Genomic DNA, 20,334 nt, shown 5'->3' on the forward strand with positions numbered 1-20,334 from the left:
AAATTCTGACACCAGTAGATGCTGAATAAATTGTTTGAAGAAAAGAGTCTATCTGGGCCATGAACAGATACATTGACCTGAGTCAATGGATGGATTGACCTGAGTTGGTCTTAGTTGCAGACAACAGAGTCCACTTTAACTGGTTCACAGAATAAGGATTTATTAGAGAGTATTGGGGAGTCTGTAAAATGTCTTTGAAGGCCAAGGAATCAAGCTAGGAACAATTCAGACTGAGGAAACACCCAACCACACCGCAGGACAGTTTCAGTAGAAACTCCACACCTGTGATGTTGGGGACCAGTCAGGACGGTTGCAGAAAAAGCAAATGCCTCCTCCAGGGAATCTGACGTCCCCACACCCAGCAGTCACCTCATCTTGCTCACTGCTGCCTTCCATGCCTTATGTGGGACCACCATTTGGCATACCTGGGCCATCATTAGAACTCCGGCTACAACAGGTCAGATTCTAGGATTCAGGAAGGCTGGTGGGGCAGATGTTTAGTGAGCCAGCCTGTGGGGTTGGCATCCAGGTCCAGATGAAAGAGGTTAGGCTACAGGACCTGCGTGGTCCCCAGCGCTGGTCTATAGCCAGTAGCTACAGCGTCAGTGTCGGCCATGCTCATTGATCTGCTCCAAAGGCCTCCCAGAAGCCAGCCCAACCCGCTCCCTCGGCCTGGCCTTCTACCTCTTCTCTGTAGGAATCCTCTCCTCCAGGCAGCCGAGCCGACTAGCTTCTGCCTCCTGAGATGCTGTGGGAGATAGGGGAACGGTGGGTGCTGTGCACGCAGGGACACAAAGCCTTGATTTCAAGTCCCGACTCTGTTATTCATTTGCTAGCTGTGTAACTAGGACACATGATTTCCTTTGGGATTTAAATTCCTCATCTATAGTCGGGCGATCATCATGACACCTGCCCTGGTTGTGAGACTCCAAAGAAAGAATAGGTGGGAAAAGCACTTGGTAAATTGTAGAGGGCTTGTATCATCATTCAGAGCTTTCCTGCCCTTCGAGGCTCAGCTCAGTGCTGGCCTCGCCCTCCAACCCCACCGGGATCTCAATTCTTCTGGAATGGCTCCCAGAGCCTGCTCAGCATTCTTGGAAATGTCCTCCAAAGATTGCTAGTTCTCATTATTTGAGGGTTGATCTGATATTTAGAAGCAATTGAAAGCCATTTGAGTCCAATCCCGGGGAATTAGGTGAGTAATCAAACTGGGTAATAGAATTTTTCGGTCAATAACGAGGTGAGGCAGAGTGGTTTATTTTTTTTCCACGTGGCCCACACAAATGGACTGTGAAGGCAATTCCAAAAGAGATGCCACACGGTACTTGAGCAATGGCAACCTCCCTGGAATAGGATGGAGCTTTCCAGTGGAATGTCTTTGGAGTCCTAGTCTGTTTGCTGAAAAAACACAGTCATTATTTTATAATCACAGCTTGCATAAACATCAGCTTTTCTCTCCTGGCTCTGAAACTGGCATATATAAACAGTGTTCCCTCAATTTATTTTGAGCAAATGACCATACTCAACAAGCAAGAACCTATAAAAACAGAATAGATGTATGTAGAATTGCAGTGTTGTAACGAAATCAAACTTACAGTGCAGTGAATCTGATACATATTTAATCATTTACATAGTTGTTGCTAGGCGGCTTGGTAATAAGGCATAAATGTTCTTCGTAAATATTGGGCATAACAACTTGAAGCGTTTTGGACATCGGTTGGGATAGGGTGGGGGCCGGGGGTGGGGGGAGGTTTTGGGGCCTCCCGGAGCCCTCTCCCCTGACATCCCTCCCCAGCAGGTCTGATCCTGGCACGGGAGGCTGCCTCGCCTTAAGCTAAGATTGAAACTGAGCAGGACCCTGCGGGGATCTCTTCTACTTCACCCAAAACTCTGTCTCTGACATTCGATTCGGTACCGGTGTATGGAGGCCGAATTTCGGCTCCAAGATGTGCTTCTGGGGCCGAGTCTGTGGGCCGGGCCTCCGAGGACAGTGGGCCCTGGATGCCCAGTCCTGTCTTCTGAAGAAGAAAAATGAGTCAGAGCTTGGGAAGATGGTTCTGAGGCCTCAGGAGACAGGCGGTTCCTGCCCTGTAGGCTGACGAGGCCAGGTGTGGACCAGGCACGTGACCTCGAGCACCCTAGCAGCCTCCACAGGGCTCAGGGGCCCCCGTGATGCACTCTCAGGATCTGTGGGGCATAAAGATATAAATCTGGGCGCACACTAGGTGCTCCATAGGATAAGTCTGTCGTCCCCTCTCCCTTCTCTCCCTAGAGAAGCTAAGAGGCCACAGAAGCCCATCAGCAAGGTCAGGGGCACCAGACGGGAGGCAGGCCCAGGATGTCATCAGCAGAAACTACACAGGGCTTTGGGGACTCTCTGCTGAGGAGTCCTCTCTGGGGATGTTCAGATGTGAGACCTGCCTCTTCCCCTCCCGTTATTTATCAGAGTAATTCCTAACACCAGCAGTAAGGGAAGAGGCGTTTTTATGGGGGAAGAAGAAAGAAGAGGCTCCCTCAAGAAATAATTATGGAATGTGGAGTACTTCTGAAGTGCCCAATGGCTGAGTGATGCCTGGGGGCAGGGGGGCAGGCCTGGTAGCAGGGAGAAGGGGCCTGGAGGGTGGGCTCGGATGGGGCGGTGGGAGAGTGGTCTTTAAGGTATAGGAGGGAGACTGGGGGAAGGCTCCAGAAGCAAGACGGAGGTCTTCTGCACTTTCTAGAAGCTAAGGGATTGTTCTTTAACCCTCTGATGGAGTAGGACCGGTCCTCCTCCCCCGGAGGGGGTGCCCTTGGTTTGGGGAGCTGATAGAAGGCAGACGCTAGGGGATAAATCAGAGGTGGTGGTGAGAAGCCGGACTCCAGCAAGACCCTCCGCAGTGAGGTATGGGGTTGGCCTGGCCTCCCAGATTCTGGGAGAATCCGGCTACACATCCCTGTAACTTGGCTGGATGTTATCCAAGGTGGGCGGTCTTGTCCTGGGGCCGGGAGGAGGGAGGAGAAAGGTACTCAAGCCATGTTGCTTATTAATGGGAAAGAGCCCTTCTCAGGAGACAGAGACAAAGAGGAAGAGAGAAACAGCAGTGGGTCTGAAGAGTCAGAGAAGCCAGAGAAAATGAGATCGTCAGCTCTCTAGCCCTCCCCAACTCTCCTTTCTGGAGCATTTTAAAGGCCTAAAGACGACCGTGACTCATTCATTAATTTGAAGAGAAAACAAGAGAAGAAAACAACAGAATAGTCCAGACACAAGCATTCTTTTAATGCCTTCCATTCCCCAAACACACATTTTCAACCAGATTCCTTTGGCTTCCCAGAATGTCTTAATTTTATGCTTTCATGAGTCATTAGAGAGAAGAATTTTGAACCCTATAGAAGGGGCAGCAGTCAGCAGTTAGTGATATTTAAGGACTGAGGCTTGGAGGCTTGCATGAAAGAGGCTCAGCCTGTGGGCCTATCCTGCAGGCAGGGGGCCTGAGACCTGTGCCCACTCTCACCCTTGCCCCTTCCTCCTTTACCTTCCCCTCTCCTTCTCTTCCCTCCCTCCCTCCTTCCCTCCCTCCCAGTACTTCCCTTACACTCTCTCTTGCCATTTCTCTCCCTCTGGATGTCCCTTAAGGGACGGGTCACCTTGGGTCACCGGATACAGCCCCTTCCCTTGTCCTACAAAGCTCTGGTTCCCAAAACCCCAGCCATGCCAAGAAGAACGGTCTGCCCAGGCTCCTTTGCAATGCAGAACAGACTTACCTGGCTTTATGCACGGCTTAACCAATTATTTTAAAAAGAAACAGCCAACTTGGAACACTATGTGAAGGGACTTTTCTTTCTGCTTTTGCTTTTTCCTTTTTTTTTTCTTTTTTTTTTTTAACCAGCATCTTCTCTTACCGTCCCTAGCTCCTTCTGGACCTCTCCTCCCCCAAATGCTTGCTTTGGCTTGGGGAAAAGGTTTTCGATATCTGACACCTCTTGAAAGTGCAGTTTGGCAAAGGAGAATAGAAATCCACTCCAGCCGGCCAGGCCTGCACTGGGGGCTGCATGAAAACACCTGGGTACCTCCTCACGCCCAACGAAAACCAGGCCTCCTGTCTACAAACACAGCACCCTGGTCTTTCCACCGTCCCGGCCCGCTCCATGCTCAGCTGAAGCCCTGCTCTCTGGAAACTGAAATGAATTGAAAACAAAAACAGGTGGTAGAAGCCAGCCAGAGGAGGCCTGGGCAGATTTGGGGGTTGGCAGGGGTGGGGGGCATCTTGCAAGGGGTCAGACAGGGGACGTTTGAGGCTGGACCACTGGGTTTGTTCCCTCCCCTCCCCCTCCTCCTCCTCCCCACCCCCCCCTCTCCGAGGTCCAGCCTCCCCCCAGACCCTGCCACAACCATCCTCAAAGCCTGGCAGATGTTCAGACTGATTTAAGACATTCCTGGAAATGACAGGGGAAATTGTCAAGGTGTCTTTAGCAGGCCTCACCAGAGAAGCCCCGCTCCCCCCTGACCGCTGGGAGGGCTGTTACAGCAGCTCCACCTCCCTCTCCCTGGGAACCAAAACTATTTTCCAAGGCCTGGATGTGGGCTGGTATCGACTGCCCTATATAAAATAGCAAACAGCCCATCTGAAGAAAACAGTTTTTAAGGTTCAGCAGAACACACCATAATGGAGAAAATTCTGGACAGGCAAGCCATGGAGGGGCAGATGGAGACACGTGCTAGAGGTGTGAACTGTCAAACCAACAGGAGGGTTCACACGTCGTAGTGCTGGGCAGAAGGGGGACCCACTTGCAGACACACACACACACACACACACACACACACACACACAAAACGCGTGCACGTGCACATGCAAACATTCCCCTGCCATGACAACAAAGGAATTTTGCATCGTGTGATCTGTACTTTTATTGTACCCATTATATACCTCATATTTAAAATCTTTTTCTTCTGGGTGTAAATGACTAGGGGAGAAAAAGAGCATGAATTCCAGTTTCTCAGTTGAAGTGTGTTCCCAGAACAGAGTCATGTTGCCGAGAACGGTGGTCCTGCAGAGGCACCAGCACTGGGGCCCCTGGCGCCTGGGTTCTGTCTCAGCTTCCCCACCAGCCAGCTGGGTGGCCTGAGAAAGTCCATTGTCTCTGGACCTCAGTTTCCTGCTCTGCTATAAAGTGAAATGTTAAAGCTCTTTCAGCATTGGGTGGTGGTTTAAAACCATAAAATGCAAGCTTCAGCTCCTTTGCAATTTACACTTTTGCCCCCATGCCCTTCCAGCCCAGCCCACTGCCTTTGCTTACTAAGCTTGAAGCCATTCCGTTTGGGACAGGCTGTGAGCATTTCTCTGGGGAGGTCTGTCCTGGTGGCTCTGGAAGCGAGCGGGAGAAGGGTGCCTAGGCAGCCTCGGGGGCGCTGTGTGAGGGCCACGTCGGGCCAAGCGCCAGAGCCCCTCAGTCCCCTGGGCCACTGGGCAGGCGCAGGCAACATTCTCAGAGCCAAACTGTTCATCTGGACAGCTTCAAGGCCAGACCATCTAGACTGTACCTGGGATTTCTTATTTATCTAACTCAAATATCTCCATGTACAGGGCTGGGGGGAAAAAAAAAACAAAACCGTGAGCTCAGCTCAGTCCCTCTCGGGCTAGGCGCTTAACTTTTCTTTGGCCCCAGACGCGTGTTCCAAATGCGAGGGTTTACATGTAGACATATCTATTTGCAGATCATTTGTCTGAGCCCTTATTATCCTGTAATTGGGTTAAATACTGCTGTGTAGGCAGCAGCATACCAAAGCCATTGCCGAATCCTTGCAAGGCATCAGACCTGCCCCCCTCGTCCCCCTTTCCTTCTGCAGGCCTATTGGAAGGAAAAGGTAGAAACATAAATTAAGGCAAGGAGAGCATACTTCTTTCTTGGAATGAGCTATTTAAAGAACAAGCCAGATGGTGCAAAGAGACATTTTCCCTTTGCTCTTTACATTTTCAAAGATTGTGTGTGTGTGTGTGTGTGTGTGTGTGTGTGTGTGTGTGTGTGTGTGTGTGAGGCTGAAATATACCATTCTTCTCTGCCCACGGCACCACCGTGCTTTCCAATAAGCGCCCCTTGGGTGGTGAGTCTGATGGCGGCAGGTTCGGCCGGGAAGCCCCTTGCTGCAGCAGTAGCACCAGGTCTGTGCTCTCCACAAAGGCCACCCACACAGGCCTTCTCTCCCAAAGACTTTTCTGCTTTCCATGAGTCTCTAGGTCAGACACAGGCCTTCCAGGGGAATCAGCTCACCGCCCTGGCAACTCCCCTCCTCCTGCCAGGAATGACAGGGCCTCTCCGGGGGCCCGTACTCCCAGTGGCTGGAATACAGCTTTTACAGTCCCCACTGAGCCTGGGAACACCAGCTCCTGAGTGACCAGGTTTTCCCCAGACAATGCCCTTGGATACTTTGCTTTATGGAAATCTTTCTAAAACATACTGTGCCCTTCTGCCTTATTTCCTGCATATTGATTGTGTTGAGCATAATTTAACTGAAGACGTAAAATGAAGGATGGCCCTGGTGGTCTGGAGCAGGCTTAGGGCTGGGAGTCAGAGCTGGGTTCAGATCCAGACGGCATCACTTACTATCTATGACCTTGACAGTTCCAGGAGTCTGTCTCCTCACAAAGAGAAGGTTTTGACCCGCAAGGGTGTGGGGAGGATTAAATGACATAATCCTGTCATCCCCTTTCCCTCCTCTGTGTCTCCTCTGCCTGCACACACACTCTCCCTTGCTTGCCTGGATTACCGCCAACAGCTAAGTTAACCTCTGCTTTCGTCCCTCTCCTCTCCCTGATGCTTTCATCCAAAATAACCTTTCCAAAATGTAAATCACACTATGTCTCTCCCCTGCTTAAAATCTTCAGAATTCCCGCTAGCTCTGAGAACAAGTTTTGAATGCTTGGTGTGTTGCACAGAGCATCCTAGCTCGGCCCCCGCCTCTCTCCCTCCACCCCACCCCTCCAGCCTGTGTGCAGGACTCCAGACCACACTCCTTGCTGGTCAGAGGGGCTGGGTCCTTTTGTCCCTCTTCTACTTGGCTACTCCTCTTCAACCTCCTCCAGGAAGCTTTCCAAGATTGCATTTTGTCCACCTGGTTTGGGGGCTTCCTCAGGGAATTCATCTCACCCCACTAAAATCCTGCCTGTGTGCCCACTTGAACCTCTCAAGGGCCGGGGCTGTCCTTTCCCTGTGCTCCTCAGCGCTCAGAGCAGTGAGGACCAACCAGTCAGCCCGCTATCCTCTCAGCGCCATCTTCCTTCCTTTCTTCCTCTTATGCCTTAGACAGCGCCCTCAGTTCTGATGACTGCAGTGGTAATTACAGCCCTGGGGCTACATGAGTAAGGCTATTTATCACCACCCTAAATAGGCTCAGATCACTGGGGTTTTAAAATAGTCCTGTTTGTTCTTCTGCTGTCAATTCTCACCTCTCGCTGTTGACCGTGTGTCTTATTTCACGCCCAATTATTGGACGAGAGCCTCTCCTGTCTTAAAAACTAAATTGCAGAGCCCTGAGCTGTTTTCCTCCCAATGCAGGAGCCTTGTTCTCTACCTTTGTCTCTGTGGCTTTGTCCTCAATCGTTGGAGTGGCAGGAATCTGGCTTTTGGACAACTGGTGGGGGATGCTGGGTGGGGGTGTGTGTGAAATACCTCCTGTAGATCTGGGGACAGACAGCGTGCCCACTGCAGAAACCAGAGCTTCCAGGTTGTTCTAAGGGCTAATTTGATTAAGAATAACTTTAATTCCTGGAACCTGCTTTTGAAAGCCTGCATCTGTGTAAATGTCAAGTTTCTTAGTGTCAAATTCAAAACCACAGAAGGACAGATGTTTTGCTTAAGTTGGAGGATGACTCGCCCTCTTGGGAGAAGGATGCTCAGGGAGGCCAAATGGGGCCACCGGGAGAGTCCGTGTCCCCCGCCAGTGCCTCTCCTGTGACCGGAGGGCTCCCGCTGCGGTTCCCGCAGGCAGGCCCCGACTGCGAGGCGGGTCTGCCAACAGCACAGGGACCCAGCTGAAGGCGAGCAGGGGGTGCAACCACTGAGGACCATGCCCGTGTGTGTGAGGGGCCCAGGCACAGGATCCACCTTGAGGAAACGTGGGGCGATTGAATCACCAAGTGGTAGAACATTCAGAGTTCAGAAGGATGTGTTGAACTACATCACAGAGGTACAAGGAGCACATCCAGAGCAGGGGGGACCCTGGAGGCCCTCCACAAACTGGTTTCCTCAACCAAGAAACTGCAAGAAGAAAAGAGAGAGAGGTGGAACCTCCAGGTCAGGGTTTCTCAATGTCAGCACTCTTGACATGGGGGTAGGATAATTCTTTGTCGTGAGGGCTGTCCTGAGCAATGTAGAATGTAAGCTGCATCCCTGGCCCCCATCCACGAGATGCCAGTAGCACCCCCCACCCCACCAAACCAATGGCAACAACCAAAAATGTCTCCAGACGTTGCCAAGTGCCCCTTGGAAGCGAAATTGTCCTTAGTTAAGAACTACTGCTATAAACTAAAAGAGACTTAAAAAACATACTGACTAGTCACAATGCATGGATCTTATTTGGATACTGAGTCAAGCAAGTAAAAATTCAACTGTTTAAAAATAAAAAGGAGGGCTTCCCTGGTGGCGCAGTGGTTGAGAATCTGCCTGCCGATGCAGGGGACACGGGTTCGAGCCCTGGTCTGGGAAGATCACATGTGCCGCGGAGCAACTGGGCCCGTGAGCCACAATTACTGAGCCTGCGCGTCTGGAGCCTGTGCTCCGCAACAAGAGAGGCCGCGATAGTGAGAGGCCCGCGCACCGCGATGAAGAGTGGCCCCCGCTTGCCACAACTAGAGAAAGCCCTCGCACAGAAACGAAGACCCAACACGGCCATAAATAAATTAATTAATTAATTAATTTAAAAAATAAATAAATAAATAAATAAAATAAAAAGGAAACATTCATGAGACTATACAGAACTATATATTTGAGTTTATTAAGGAATTGTCATTAATTTTTACATGTAATGGCATTATGTGTATCTTTAATAGTCCTTTTCTTTTATCAATACACATTGAAACATATGAATGAAATGCTATGGTGTCTAGGCCTTGCTTCAAAATAATCCAGAGCGGGGGACAGAGAGTGAGACAAAGATGAAATAGGATTGGTCAAGAGTTAAAGATCATTCATGTCTGGTGGGGTCATGGGGTTCATTACACCCTTCTCTCTACTCTTGTGTGTGTGTGCAAAATTTTTCACACAAAAATATGTAAAAGAAAGAAAAAGAATAAAAGAAGGGAAATAGTAGCTGGGATTCTGAAGCTGGAGATACCTTTTTCTCCTCAAAGAACTGCTGTCACTTCTCCCCAGCTTTTCCAAATCTGCCTTTTAATCAGATCCCTCTGGGCTCCTGTGTTGATGCGCTCACCACCCTGAAAGGCATCAAGCTGCGCAAAGAGAAAATCACATTCCGCTGAGTCCTTGCCTCATGAGAATTTTAACAGTCAACGGTATCTGCATGGCCCATCTCATCCCAGCAGTTCTTTCCATAATGAGTCCTGGCAGTGTAAGGTAGACACTCCACAGATGGTTTTTGCATGCGGGCATCCGTGAATGAATGAACTCATGAATGGGCAGAGTTCAAGGTAGTCTGCTGGGCTGTGGGAGAGACATGGTAATAAATAAGTCAAGGTCCCTGCCCTTGAGAAGTTCACCGTCCACTTGGGGCCAGAGATGTTTAGACAACTGTTGTGAAAATAGTTCAGAATGAAGTCAATGCTAAGTAGACTCTAGGCAATGGCTGATTTCGAGGAATGAAGAGAGCAAAGTCCCAGCTAAAACCTTGGGGTCTGATCTCAGTAAAAGCATCACAAATTCTTATGACATCTAGTTGCTTTTTTTTCACGTCTTTGAGTTGTGAAGTCATAAAAGCCGCCATACTCGAATAGAGATTCACTGAGGGCACTTGGCTGGCTGCAGAGGGGAAAGTCTGTTTACACTAAAAAGAAAAAAATATCAGTTCAACTACTGTAAGAAAACCAAAAATCAGAAAAAGCTGTCGATGGCTTAATATGCTCTTTAGCGGCTTCAGAAGATCTGAGTCATGCCTTTTCCTAATATGTCTTCCCGTGTCAAAATCCACCACCTCAAAGGGGAGCGGAAGACAGTCTTATGGAGACCGCGCTCAAGACAGCCGCATGTGAATGGTGCCAATGTGTTAGCTCATCGCCCGGAACGCAAAGTCCTTTTAGGAAATTGATTTTCCTTGGATAAAGTCACTTCCCCTCTCTGCACCTCTGTCTCTTCCACTGTAAGATGAAGCAGTTGGATGAGATCAAGCATGGCAAATTTGTGGCATACTTGCTACTCCCTACCGCTCTGCGCCCACAGCAGACATTGCTAATTGATCTCAGCATCCTCCCCCACCAAGCCCAGCCACACTGGGTGTACTCAACAGAGGGTTCCAGGCCCCCACAATCCATCAGAGGGAACTCAAACCTCCTTACTATCTCTGGCCTTCAATTTCCTGGAATGCTGAATTTAAAAGCCCTGATCAAAAATATATCACTGGAGAAAACCCAAGCACACCATTATTTCACACTGTCGTTATCAACAACTCTGTGGCTTGCTGAGGGCTGTGATAGGAGCTGAGATACTGGCAAAAGATGTGGCCCACTCACCCCCCTCCTCCTCCTACTTAATGGGATTATGATTTGGGTAGGGAGAAAGGAAATACAGAGGAAAGACAAACCACAGTGCAACTGCAAGGGCCCGGTGAGTGACCATGGATAGCCAGGCCGCAGGAGGTGGAGGTGACACAGAGGGAGGGGCCAGTTGGAGCAGGTTTCCTAGGAAACAGAGACGATTTAAACCTTGAAGGATGAGCAGAGTAGACAAAACAGCGAGCAGAGCCAAGGTCACCAAGAAATCGGGCCCTGCTCTGGGCTCTCCCTCTTCTCTCAGGAGTGATAAGATGTAATGTCCACAGGGATGTTAGGTGGTGAGGTCATCCTACAGCATCCATAATGGGAAAGGAAATTAAGGTTGAGAAATCTACACTCAAAGTCATCTTCGCTCCCCACAAAGGGAATAATACCTGGAAGAAGTTTTCTGGTCGGTGGGCATTTAATCTACTTCCCCATGTAGACTGTGTTTAGCACAGAAGATGGAAGTGAAAGGGCTGGGGAGTCCCTGATCTTAACTGCATAGACACAGGAGGTGAGGAGTCTGGGTGTCTGCAGGCTGGAATTCTTTCACCCGGATCTTTTGTTTGTTTTCAAAGCAGCTGCCCCAAACCTTCATTCTGGAAATAGGACTGGCCAAGGCAGAATCTGCAGATGAAAAGTCTGCTTTAGCTGTGCAGCTAACGGGACAGACTGTGTAACAGGAAAAGGCACAATTTAATATGTGTAAAGAGAAATATATTTTGATATACTACTGATTTCTAAAGTGGGATAATTTGAGAACACACCTCAGCCAAACTGTAAAGGGACGTATGGAGGTTGCCTTCTGTGTCTCCCTGGGTCTGGCCAAGGCCAAATGGACAACAGACTCACAGCATGTCTTCTCTGCACGGTGGCCAGGTTTGGGTGAGAGCTGAAGCTTACCACATCCTAGGACTGTGAGCCCTGGGCAAACCAGGGTTCATAACACACTGCCTTGAGCAGCCCCCAGACCACCAATTATCCACTTGGTCAGACCTCCTCCCCACTGTGCGCTGAGCTCTCCGTCCCTTAGCATGACTTAGATTACAGAGGACAGGACGGCCACGTGGGCCTGGAGGTGTGCCCTTGTGGGCAGAGGAAGTAGCTGTCCGTTTGGGGTCCAAAATGGCCGGGAGAACAGGTGACTGAAACTTGGGAGCTGGTCTGGGCTTTTCTAACTCCGTGACCCTTTACCTGTAAAGGTCTCCAGTTCATTTAGGAAGAGGATGCTTAGAGGTGCCTTGCTTCTCTCACCGTGTGTCAGATCATAGTGTGTCTGAGCCATGGAAATTTCAGGGATCATTTAGTCCAGCCTCCTCCACCAACATGTCCGCACCCCCTCTATTTCGATGCTTTTCATCTGCTATTGTCTGAGAAATCCACTCAACACGTTTTTGGACTTGAATGTCAATTAAAAATACATAGCTTGGAAGCTGGAAAGTACCCAAATGTTCATCAGCAGTTGAATGGATCTATAAATCCTGGTGTAGGCACACAGTGGAATACTACACAGCCATGAAGATGGACAAGCTACAACCACACACAACAGTACGAAAACAGGTAAGAGTAATCCAGGACACAGAAGTCAGGAGGGTGGTTCTTTATGAGGAGCAGGGCTGAGAGGTAGAATGAAGGGCTTCTGGGGGGTAGTAATGTTCTGTTTCTTGATTTGTGTGCGGGTTAGTTGGAGGTGGTCTATTTATGAAAATTTGTCAAGCTATACAGTTAGGATCCGTGACTGTATGCATCTTATACATCAATAAAAGTTTTTAAAATCTGTATCTTACATAAGAAGTTACACAGTGTATGATTCCATTTGTATGAAACATCCAGAATAGGTAAATCCAAAAAGACAGAAAGCAGACCAGAAGTTGTCAGGGGCTGGGGCAGGGTGGTGGGAGGGAATAACTGCTTAATGGGTAAGAGGTTTCCTTTTGGGGTGATGAAAATGTCTTGGAACTAGACAGAGGTGATGGCTGCACAACATTTTGAATGTACTAAATGCCACTGAATTGTTCACTTTAAAATGGTTAATGATTAATTTTATGCTATGTGAATTTTAGCTCAAAAAAATAATCTCTATCTAGGATGGGCCACCTGATAAAAGCCATCTTTGTTGCTGTAATTTCTGCAGCTTGACAGTTTCGCCATCTCTCCCAGCTCTTGCTGTGATCACAGATGGCCGAGCTCAAGGGGGCTCTGATCTGAGCTCCAAATAGCTGGGGGTTCCAGGGTGATGCCTGGGCATTACAGTGAACAGGCTCACAAGACTTCAAAAGCCCATCACACCTTCAGAGGGCCCTTGGGTGATGGAGCCTGGGCTCGCAGAGGGCCAAGCTTCATCCTACTGTCGTGTCAATGCCACTCCAAGGCCAAGGACTTCCCAGGTGGTCAGTGGCGTCCTCGCCCCTGTCCTGAGCCAAGCTGGGTCTGGTGGGTTCCCTTCAGCCTCGCGTGGAAACTCACAAATGCAGCAGTGAGCTAGTCCCGGCTGGAGAGCGATGGCCGCTCACACTATTATCCCTTTCTTAGCAATAATGTTTAGGTTCGGGAAAGAGTTCCAAGATATATATAATTCCTCGTGCTGAGTAAGGGCTCCAGCCCTGACTCCACCGCTGCCCCGGCTACTGCTCTATCCAGGAATGTTATTACACCAGCCGTTGGCCCCGGTGCTATGGATGGGTGTCTCTCAATGTCCTCATTATGTGCTCCGTATTTCAGGTCATGTAATTCAGCTGTAAAAATTTGCCCCTGGCTACACCTGGCATAGGAGTGGCACAGAGGGGTGTGTTTATTTTTTTAAGGTGCTGTTAAAAATAAATTTAATAAGAGAAAGAGAGAGGAAGAGAGCAAGCAAGGGATGGAGACCGTGTTTAATTTGAACGATGGAGGAAAAGATATGAACAGAAGGTCTGAGATTCTTGTGCTTTGGGCGTGTGTGTGTGTGTGTGTGTGTGTGTGTGTGTGTGAGAGAGAGAGAGAGAGAAAGAGAGAGAGAGAGAGAGCGAGCAGGCGCGGGTGTTTCTCCTAACTCAAAGCCAGCTTTGTTTATTAAACCGAGATTTTCCAGATCGTTAGGTTGTGATGTGGCTTAGTTTATACTGTGCAACATCCCATCTTAAATACACACAGGTAGGTAAGTGAAAACCAACAGAGCTACTTCAATTAGTAAGAGTATGGGCAGCAATGAGCGTTAAATGAACATTTTCGTGAGTTTTTTTCCTTCCCCTTCCTTTCCTTGGCCATGTAATTAATGAGTCTCTGAATGAACTCAGTCTCTGTCTATGAGACTAGAAGATTTTTGGCTCTGGAATCCACAACATGAAGATGGAGAGGAACGTAAGGGTCTCCAGGCTGAAAGCTTAGGTGGCAGGGGGCCTGTCCTTCTGGGCACGCCATGGGTGAAAGAGTGCCACCTCCCCTGCCCCACAGCTCCCAGCCCTTAGGAAGATAAGATGCACCTTATCATCTAAACCAAACCCCAGAACATTTAGGCTGATGGAGGAGTTCTATTCTACTTCTGGCTGAGAGAAGTTGTTTGGGAACTACCATGTTGAATATTGGGCTTTCTAGACTATTTTCAGTGATTTATGAGAAAAGCTGGGACGTCTGAAATTAACATGTCCTGGAAGGGCTGAGGTAGTGCCAGTAATGGGATGATAGGGGAGGGAGGGGGGATATTGACACATCAAGTTCTCCTTTCTCCACTTGAGCTACGTTGCTACGTTATGGGGGCTGTCGTGTTCCCTGGACCCAAGATGTCCATGTTTGCACCCAAACGTGGTACCACACTGAAATCAAGAATCAAGGCTCCGTGGACAGTGGGAGAGGGGAGGGGGCCATGGATGGAAAAGCCTCGCTTCTGAGGGGCAGCCCCCGTGTCAGGGTCCTCTCCTGCCCTCCCTGGGCTGAGATTAGAAGCTTGGGGTCTAAGGAGGACCTCTCGGATGTAACTGCATGCATCTGCTGGTATCCAACAAGGGCACCGTGGAGGGCCACCTGGAGCCAAGGAAGGGCTGGGAACGGGGCGTCCCAGATAAACCGAAGGAGCCCTCCCCCTCACACACACCTTCCGCGTCCTGCCCCCCTCACCTGCCTGGCGGGACCCTGCGGCCACAACCCCTGCCTGGTCACTCTGCCTGGGGCAGCCGCAGAGTGGCCTCGGGGGCTTAAGGCTGAGATAGGGCACCCTCATGTAGTTGCTCACCGAAGTGTCACCCGACCGGAGCTGGGACACCTCTCTTTGGCTGTCGGTCACCTTAATCCCCTCCATCTGACAGTGTGTAGGTTGTTCTTTCCCATCAGAAAGAGCCTCTCCTGAAGCTCCCCATTTGGCCTTACTTGGGCGCCACCTGGTGTCCAAGAGTGTCACTGCCGGTGGGTTCCGGCCAAGTGGAAAGAACAGGAGGTTTTCGCTTTTGTCTTTGTTTTTCCTGCTCTTCTTTTAGGCTCTGTGGTGAAAGGTGGGGCTGGTCTGGATTACAGTCGGGAAGCAGGCACAGCTAACTTGGGACATTCCCTGCCCCAAAGGACACGCTGTGCTCTGGGTTGGTTCTCACACGGCACAAGGAGCTTTCAGAAGCCCCCAGTCAGTGTTTTATTTTGTTTTGTTTTTATTAAACAGACATATATATATATATATATATATATATATATATATATATATACACACACACACACACACACACATATATATAGAGAGAGAGAGAGAAAGAGAGAGAGAGAGAGAGAGAGAGAGGAAATTTGGGGCTAAAGGATCAGTTAGGAGCCAGGCTGGGTTTATGTCTTATCTCAGCCACTTATGAGCTACGTGATCATGGGCAAGTTACTTTCATCACTCTGAACCTCAGTTTCTTTCTCTGAGAAAAAGGAACCATACCCACTTCAGAGGGTCCATGAGATTTAAAATGAGAAGTCCTGCCAAGTTCTTGACCACTGAGGGTGTTCAATAATTGTTAGTTCCTCCTTTCCTCAGCAGACGTAGGGAGCTGGAGATAATGACCCAGGTAATAATTAAAGTTTAGTGACCCAGTGAAAGTAGGATTTGTTTTTCTTGGTGTGTGTGAGGGGGATGGGCAGAGCAATGGGGGTGGGGTGGGTAATGGAGGGAATGTCTTCATTCTCACTTCCTCCAAGCTTCTCAGTCTTTGCAGGTCTGGGAAAAGGAGTCTGGACTGTGTGTGGTGACTCTGATCACACCTCCATTGGAGAGATTAAAGGCACACGTCTCTCCAAACTTTACACCGACTGGTTAATAAGTAATAAGGCAAGTCATTGAGGACTAAGCTTTGTTTGGAAAGTTCTCCAGAGACTAGTGTGCCCAGCTCAGATCAGCTTTCACCCCATAATGCTCATCGCTATTTACTGAGCCCCTATATAGGGGGGACACAGTTAAGAATGTGACAAGCATTTCTCCTGTACTCTTGTGACAAGCATTGCTGCTGTACTCTTGTAACAACCATTCGCAGGTCAGTATTACTGTCCCCATTACATAGATGAGGAAATTGGGGCTTGGGGTGATCAAGTCACTTGCCAAAGTTCACGCATCTAGGAAGCAGTGAGGTCCACACAGCTCTAGATCCAGTTTGTCCCCTTCCTGCTTCTCCCAATGTCCCTCGGAGTCCAGGGGTCTTCTGGAGCAGCAGCCTGTCTCTGAACCAACCAGCAGCAGCTTTCTGCCCCAGCCCCTGGCATAAATCACGTCTTGGTTCCTGCCCATGGGTCATTGGTTGGGCTCCCAGCTGTCTTCCGCCTAGTTCCAGGCGTGCGGCTATATTAAGAATGTGAACCGTAACATTAACACTTTAAAAAAATCCCAAAGAGAAAGGCAGAAAGAAAGAAATACCCCTAAAGAGTCTAATGTCAGGTCCAGCCAAGGGTCATAAATCAATGTCGGTAAATTTATAAACAGTTCATAAATGTAAGTGCTTTTTACAGGGCTGTTTGTTATTGTGGCGGGGCTGGGCTGGGGCGGGGCCGTCCATCCATCTGTTTTCCAGTCGGGAGCCGCTCGGGTGGCTCCCGCACCTCCAGCAGCAGAAGCAATAAGAACCGGGCCAGCACGGCCAGGTGATCTCCGCACAACAGAAACTTGCAGGAAGGTGGGAGAACCAGCCTGGATGATGCGTGAGCTGAGCCCTGAACTTGAACTGAGGTTTTGAGGACATTTTATAGCAACAACATCACAAAGATGAATTTTTCTCCCGGTTCTCCTTTTGATTTTTCTAAGTCTTCTGCTCTTAGAAGCTCTGGTGTGTCCTGAGCTGAGGTGCATGGCCAAAAGGGAACACTCCAAAGCAGAGAACCAGATTCTTCACACGGAGTTCCCCCTGCGCACCTTAGTGGCACCCCACCTCACCTTCACTCGGCTCATTCCAGGACCCAAAACCCAGGGACTGGGTTTAAAGACAGGCTTGACCGGGACATACCCTCTGCCACCGCAGGAGAGGTTCTGGCTAGAAATTTCTGGTTTTTTAAATGAAAGAGGGGAATGGTGACCCCCGCCTCCTCCCATTCTGTCGCCGTGTTGAGAAGCAGCAGTGCTTGGGCCCTGGGAGTCCACAGAGCAGGTCTTAAAAAGAGCTTCTTGGCTTCTCTCCATCAAGACTAGGAAACACACAATATTCCCTCCACCATCTTTATTTTTCTCTCCTCCTTTGACGTGACCACAATCCACTTCCCCATCAGCCCCAAACCAAGACCCTGTGCAAATGAGCTCTTGCCAATGGGTCCTGGGGGTGGAGGACAGAGAGTGGGGTTGCCTCCCTCTTCTCCCCAAAAGCTCCAGTTTCTAGAGCTCCAGCGCTGGCCCAGCCCAAACACCCTGTGGTACGTCTACCTTGACACCTGCTAGCCAGGTAGCCAGTTGGTAAAGGTGGAATGCGTGTGGGTGTTGACCCCTAGCTTCGGCTGCCCACTTCCAAGCCCTGGTCCCCTGAGCTAAGTCATTGACGATCAGCTCAGAACAGTCATGAAGACCTAAAGGATCAATCCAAGCTGAGTCAATATGACTTTACTATTATACTCCACAAACTCAAGATCTTGTCTCTGTGGATCCTGAAGGTAGGTGATAGTGAAAGTAGGTGTGTAGATCCAGTGCCTTCTAGAAACTTCTCCCATAGCAATTCTGAAACACATACATTTCTGTTTAGCGATGATATTCCTAACACAAAGCAGCTCTTCTTATAGTGAGACTTTTAAAAAATGCATTTGCCCAAAGAAGTTGTTTCATTATTCTATAACCTTGTCCCCCAATTTCCAGGAGACTCTGGTCACTCTTCAAGAGGCCGCTGGGTCTGGGAGAACCATCTCGTACAGCCAGAACTGCCCATGAAAAATCCCTTAACCAACTGTACCTTTCCAGGCCAGTGCTAAACAGGGATTTCATTTATTTGAAAAGTAGGTATTAAATATGTCAGAGATAGGAAGTTAAATGTAATGGGCCCAATTCCGCACTCGGTTCCATATGCGTAAATCCCACTGATGGAGAACAGAGTGTGGCTGGCGCGGCAAAAGCGAGGTCCCTGGTCTGTGGGAGGAAATTGCGCTCTGGATGGATCTTAGCTGACATTCTCATGGACTTGGAGCCGAGGCTCTTAAAACTGGAAGGGGCCCTGAAGTTCCTGGTTGGGTTGCTTGGTTTTTGTTTTTGTTTTTTTTAATCTTTAGGAGTTGTCACATTCCTGCTTTATTCCTTGGTTTTATTTTCCAACTCTCGGTAAACATTTGCCATTTCTCCTCAGTTTTGTTCCAGTTCAGCTGTGCTTGAGTGCAGTTTTCCAAGAGGGTGGCCAGGTGCTCAGCCAAGGAACAAGCAAACGTTTCAGAGCCTAAGTTTGGGGAGCAGTCTGAAGGCCCCCAGCCACTGAAACTACATGTAAAGTCTTGCTACTCAAAGTGTGGGCCCCGGACCAGCAACATCAGCATCCCCTGGGGACTTGTTAGAAATGCAGGGTCTCAGGACTTCCCTGGTGGTCCAGTGGGTAAGACTGCGGGCTCCCAATGCAGGGGGCCGGGTTCGATCCCTGGTCGGGGAACTAGATCCCCCATGCATGCCACAACTAAGAAGTCCACATGCCGCAAATAAGAAGCCTGCATGCTGCAACTAAAGGATTCCGCATGCCTCAGCTAAAGATCCCATGTGCCACAACTAAGACCCGGTACAGCCTAAATAAATAAATAAATATTAAAAAAAAAAAGAAAGAAATGCAGGGTCTCAGGCCCCACCCCAGACCTACTAAATCCAAGTCTGCATTTTAACACAATACCAAGTGATTCATGGGCAGATTACAATTTGAGAAGTCCTGGATTAGAGAACAGAAACTGGGCATGACCCCTTCTTTGACACGAATTTATCACCAGGCATTATCTTAAGCACTGCAAGAATCCGGTTCAGATGTTTGTGATAACTCTGCAGTGGTGACTCACCAGCCCAGTGGCTCTCTTCAGTGGCTGTGCCTTAGAATCACCATGGGAACTTTTTTAAAATGGGGATGTGCAGGGGGCTTCCCTGGTGGTGCAGTGGTTGAGAATCTGCCTGCCAATGCAGGGGACGCGGGTTCGAACCCTGGTCTGGGAAGATCCCACATGCTGCGGAGCAGCTGGGCCCGTGAGCTACAACTACTGAGCCTGCGCGTCTGGAGCCTGTGCTCCGCAACAAGAGGGGCCGCGATAGTGAGAGGCCCGTGCACCGCGATGAAGAGTGGTCCCTGCTTGCCGCAACTAGAGAAAGCCCTCGCACAGAAACGAAGACCCAACACAGCCGAAAATAAATATAAATAAATAAATAAATTTAAAATGGGGGATGTGCAGACCCAACCCAAGAGATGGTGATTCAACTGGTGGCTGGGAAGGGGCTTGGACATCTGTATTTACTTAGAGCTCCAGGAGATTCTACTGTGGAGTCAGGGCTGGGAGGTCCTGGGATAAAATATCACCTTGCATAGTGAGACTTCTTTAGGAAGGGGAGTGATGTAATTTTCTGATTCTCCCAACATTCATAGCACGCTGGACCCCATGCATGATACAGAAATGGATACCGTGACTGCTCTCCAAGAGCTTGCAGTTCAGTTGAGGATAAAGTGAAATGCATAGCAAGAGGTTCGTGGTTTTGAGAAGCGCCAATGTTCTGTGAGGAGGGTTGAGGGGGTGAGTTTATGGCAGGAAAGGATGGAACAGGACGGAGCAGAAAGAGCTGGAGTGCTAGATCTCAGAGGAGATGCATTCACACGGCACGTGAGAGCTGGGAGGACCTTAGGAATCTTCCGGTTTTGCCACAGAATACCATAGAGCAGGGGTTTTCAACCTCAGCACCATCAACATTTGGGGCCCGATAATTCTGGACCAAAATAACAATGTGGGGATGGTCCTGTGCATTACAGGATGTTCAACAGAATCCCTGGCCTCTACATGCCAGGAGCATGCATGCCCCAAAATCTCTCCAGACTTTGCCAGGTGAGCCCTGGGGGCAAAATTGCCCCTGGCTGAAAAGCACTCCCGTAGAGCAATCAGGGAAGATGGTGGTAGGTCCAGACACTGACTCGGAAGGTGCGCTGGGATGTGTTGTTAAGAATAAAAAGTAAGTAAGTTGCCCACAATATGGATGTTAGTCCCAATAACAAGGGGTGTGTTTGTGTGTGTGTGTGCACGCTTGTGT

This window comes from Balaenoptera physalus (assembly GCF_965194825.1).
Source record: "Balaenoptera physalus genome assembly, chromosome: 11".
Classification (NCBI taxonomy): domain Eukaryota; kingdom Metazoa; phylum Chordata; class Mammalia; order Artiodactyla; family Balaenopteridae; genus Balaenoptera; species Balaenoptera physalus.